Below are 5,321 nucleotides of genomic sequence, written 5' to 3' on the forward strand. Positions count from 1 at the left end.
GATTTCTCATCAGAAACCATGGAATAAAGAAATCAGTGGGCCAAATTTTTAAAGTGCTGAACAAAACCAATTGCCAACCAAGAATTTTATATCTGCTGAAACTGCCTTTCAAAAATGACATTCCTGGATAAACAAAAACAGGGATTTTATCACCACTAGACCTGCCCTACAAGCAATGCTAAAGGGAATTCTTTAGGCTGAAAGGAAAAGACATAGAGAGTGGGCCAAAGAGGCATAAAGAAATAAGTATATCCAGTAAAGGTAACCATATGGGTAATTAGAAATGCCCTTACTATTGAATAATATTTTGATATGTATTACCACTTTTTAAAAACTTCTTATAGGTTCTAAAATGCAACTGTATAAAAACAAAAAAATAAATCTATAGTTTGGGACATACAATACAGAAAGACATAATTTGTAATAATCATAACAAAAGGGTAGGGACAGAACAGTGTTTGTGTATGCTATTGAATTAAAGTTGGTATCAAAACAAATGTTATTGTTATAGATTTAGGATGTTAAATTGTAACCCCATGGTAACCACAAAAATATATATAAGAAAAATATATTCAGAAGGAAATGAGAATGGACTCAAAATGTATACTATAAAATATCAAATAAATAGGAAAGTAGGTATTAACAGAAGAACTGAGGGTCAAAAAAATAAAAGGTATAAGATTTACAAAGACCAAAAAAACAAAATGGCAGAATAAAGTTCTATATTATCATTACTTACTTTAAGTATAAATGATTAAACTCTTCAGTCAAAAGGCTGAGATTGGCAGGATAGATACAAAAGCATGACCCACCTAGATACAGTGTACTAGAGACTTGCCTCAAATTCAAAGACATGAGTAAGTTAAAAGTGAAAGTACAGAAAAATATGTACTATGTAGTAACCAAAAAAAAAGAGCTAGCATAGCTATACTTAGGCAGACAAAATAGACTTTAAGTGAAAAATAGTTATGAAGCAAAAAGAAGGTCATTATATGCTGATAAAAGAGATCAATTCAACAAGAAGACAAAAAATTATAAATATATATGTTTGTAACAGCAGAACCCCAAAATATATGACGCAAATAGAGACAAATTTGAAGGGAGAAATAAAAAGTTCTACAATAGTAGAAGGAGACTTCAATATACCACTTTCAATAATGGATAGAACATCTAGAGAAAAGAACTATAAGGATATAAAAGACTTGAATGATAATATAAGCCAACTAGGCCTGTGGTAGTTCAAGGTTTTTGTGGACCTCAGAAAAGTATGTTCTTAAATTAATACATTCCTGTGGGTGTGAACTCAATGTAGATGGAACTTTTTTATTAGATTCAGTTAAAGGCCATTCTACTAGGTTACTTCAGTAAGGTATAGCCCAGGGTGGATCTTAATCCTTGTCCCAAGTGTGGCCAGGAGTTTTGTAAAGCAACAGCTTCACACTGAACCAATAGGGGTACACCAAACCAAAGAAAGATTCAGACAAGTCTAGCTTGGTGAGTAATGAACATTTACTTAGGGAGCTTACATGAGGTCCTTATCCTCTTCAGTGGCAGGAGAAGAGACAGCACTCCCCAGGCTGACAGCTGCACTTATCACCAGAGGAGAGGGCTCTTTTATGAGGCATGTCTACATGCAGCTGGGGAGAGCTGTTTTCCAAGGGATGCAGTGAATTTCTCATGAACCAAAAAGACAATAACTATAGGAAACGGATCCTAAAGGAACAGTTTTTGGAAATACAGGAAAGGTTTACTGATACAGGGGTGAATAGGCAGTTTGGGGAAAAGAGATGCATGGCAGACTTCTGGGGGAAAAAAACAGGATAAGCTAGGACAAGCTCTGTTGACTGGTCAGTAGTTTACAACCAGTTTCTGGGCTTGCAGTTTTAACTATTTAAGAGTTCTGCCACTATTTGGAGTGGGGGAAAGTACAGGAAGTGTTGGGGGAGAAAATGCAAAGTCATATATGCTGCAATCCTCTTCCTGGAGACCTTTATAAACAGGAAGAATATGGAGAGATACACAGAGAATAAAGGCCACTGAGACAGGAGACACCCCCAGAAGCCAGAAGCTGAAATACAGAAGCAGGGAAAGACATGAAGCAGGAAACTGTGAGCAATGGATACAGAAGAAGAGGGAGAAATGCAGCAGATACCTCCATGTGCCTAACCATATGAGAGAGGATTCCAAGATTGCTGACAGCCAGTCTTTGGGGTTCAAAAGCATTGCCTGATGAGACTTGATTTAGACATTTTTCTTGGCCTCAGAACTGTAAGCTTTTAAATTAATAAATCTCCATTGTAAAAGTCAACTCATTTCTAGTATATTACCTTAGCAGCCTTTAGTAAACTAAAACAAGACCTACAGTAAACTAAAACAAGACTTATAGTAAACTAAAACAAGACATGTGTATCTATCTATCTATCTATATCTATATCTAAGATATAGATATCACTTCATTCAACAGTACAAGAATATACATACCACTTTGGTGTACATGGACCATTCTCTAGAATAGACCATAAGTTAGATTTAAAAAAAAAAAAAAAAAAAAAAGAAGTCTAATGGGTCAAAAAAATATCACAAGAGAAATTGGGAAATATCTTGAGGGATATGAAAATGAGAAGACAACATACCAAAATGTATGGGATGCAGCAAAGGCAGTGCTGAGAGGGAATTTATAGCACTAAATCCTTACATTCTGAGAGGGAATTTATAGCACTAAATCCTTACATTAAGAAAGAAGTAAGACTCTAAATCACAGACATAACCTCACAACTGAAGATTCTATAAAAAAAGCACAAACAAAACTCTAAGTGAACAAAATGAAGGAAATAATGATTAGAGTAGAATTAAGTGAAATGGAAAATTTTTTTAAATAGAGAAAAATCAGTGAAACTAAATATTGGTTCTTTGAAGAAAAGACCAATAAAATCAACATATATTTAGCCAGCAGACAAATAAAAAAGGGAGAGGATGTAAATAATTAAAATCAGGTATGAAGGGTGAGGATCCTGGGCAGATGGCAACAGACTAACAGGCAGAGCTGAATGTGCTCACAAAAAACAATGGAGAAAGAGCCAAAGCTGTCTGAGGGACCTGCTTTGGGGGTCAACATACAAGGACAGTGCTATACAACTCCCAGGAGGGTGAGGGACAGAGAGAAGAAGAAACCAAAATGAAAAATGTTAGTCACCAAGTCCCTTTGGCAGCTGAGAAGTGCCCCCCTTCCCCATCCCCAAGATATTAAGCTGGGATAAAACACCTGGCTCACTACAGCCAACTGAGAGGGGAACAGATATTTTCCTCCCTGTCAGCTGTTTCAAGGGAAAAAGGGAGATCAGTGTGCTTTTCTTCAGTGAATTCAGCCAGCAGAGCTTCCTTTGAATCTCCAAAGCCAAGACTGAAACACCTCAGTGGACAGGTGCAGTAACTGGCATCATCTGATGACCTGCCTGTAAATTGCATGGACAAAAACTGTGCTCTGTGTATTTAACCCCTAGGAGAAAATATGCTCCCCCACTAGTAAGTCCCTGGCTGATTTCAGAAACTTAAGTTGAGCAATTTTAATAACTGAGAATAAGTTGAACCAAATATCAAAGAAGATCTGTGAAAATGAAACAGTAGGCAACAGAGAAATTAACCAGAATAAATACACCAACATATTCAGATACCTAGACATCAGCAAAAAAATTACAAGCCATACTAGGAAACATGAAGAGATGACCCAGTCAAAAGAACAAAGCAAATATTTTGAAGAGATATAAGATTTAAAACAATTAATCAGTGATAATCATACAACTGTCCTGAATCAGTTAAAAGAATTTAAAGAAAATATGATTAATGAAAGAAAGGATATTAAGAAGACACTGGGAAAGCATAAATAAAAAAGTTGAAAGTCTGCAAAGAAATGTAACAGACTTTATGGGAATGAAAGAATGATGAATGAGATTAAACATACATTAGAGGCATATAACAGATCTGAATTGCTCAAAGGGCAGAATAAGTAACTTTGAAGAATAGAATATCTGAACTGGAAAAGAGAGAATAGAAAGTGAAAACAATGGAAAGAATGGAATAGAGCCTCAGGAAATTGAATAACAGTGCAAAATTCACATACATTCACAATGTTGGTGTCCCAGAAGGAGAAGAGAATGGAAAAGGGGCAGAAAGAATATGTGAGGAAATAATGACTTCCCAAGCCTTCTGAAAGTCATAAATATCAATATCCAAGAAGGACAATGCACCCCAAACAGAATAAATCTGAGTAGACCTATCCCAAGACACCTACTATTCAAAATGACAATTATCAGAGATAATGAGAGGATTCTGAAAGCAGCTAGAGAAAAGCAAAATATCACATACAAGGGAAACTCAATAAGATTAACTGCTGACCTCTAATCAGAAACCATGGAGAAGAAAAGAAATTGGTATCATATGTTTAAGGTACTGAAAGAGAAAAACTGCCAGCCAAGAATTCTGTCCAGCAAAACTATCCCTCAAAAACGAAAGTCTTCACAGACAAACAAAAATGATAGAATATGTTACCAAAAGACAAGATTTGCAAGAGATACTAAAGGGGGTCCTGCAGCCTGAAAGGAAAAAACAATGGAGAGCGATTTGGAGAAGAGTTTAGAAATGAAGATTATTAGGAAGGGTAAACTAAATGATAAGAAGACAGACAATAGAACAATATGACAACAGACAGTCAAAGGACAAAATAGATGAAGTAAGTAATGCCTTTACAGTAATAACACTGAATATTAAGAGATTTAAATGCCAATCAAAAGACACAGACTGATAGAATGGATTAAAAATATGAGCCATCTATATGTTGTCTACAAGAGACCCATCTCAGACATAACGACACATCCAGGTTAAAAGTGAAAGTTTGAAAAAAAGTATTCCATGCAAAAAGTAACCAAAAAAAGAGCTGGACTAGACCAGGTAAATGTAAAATAACATTATAGTATATGAATAATAATTACTCAGTGCAACTAGCAAATTGTTCCTGTGATCAGTATTCTGTAATTTTTCATACAAAATAAACACTTGCTTTTAATTGAGGAGAACTGGAGAAGAGATATATTTTTGGATACTTCATTATTCTTTAACCTTTCTAATTCATATTCGTTAATTAAAATAATCTATCTGGACCAATAATGGCTTAGCATGACTAAGCTTAGCATGAACAAGATTTTGACTTTTTCTGCCACATAAAATTATGAGTTGACAAATTTTTACCTGCTGTAATTCATTCTAATAAGATGTGAAGAATTCCCAAATAGGAATTTGGTTATCTAGAAAGAATTATGGCCTAAATG

Source organism: Dasypus novemcinctus, chromosome 5 (assembly GCF_030445035.2).
Source record: "Dasypus novemcinctus isolate mDasNov1 chromosome 5, mDasNov1.1.hap2, whole genome shotgun sequence".
Classification (NCBI taxonomy): domain Eukaryota; kingdom Metazoa; phylum Chordata; class Mammalia; order Cingulata; family Dasypodidae; genus Dasypus; species Dasypus novemcinctus.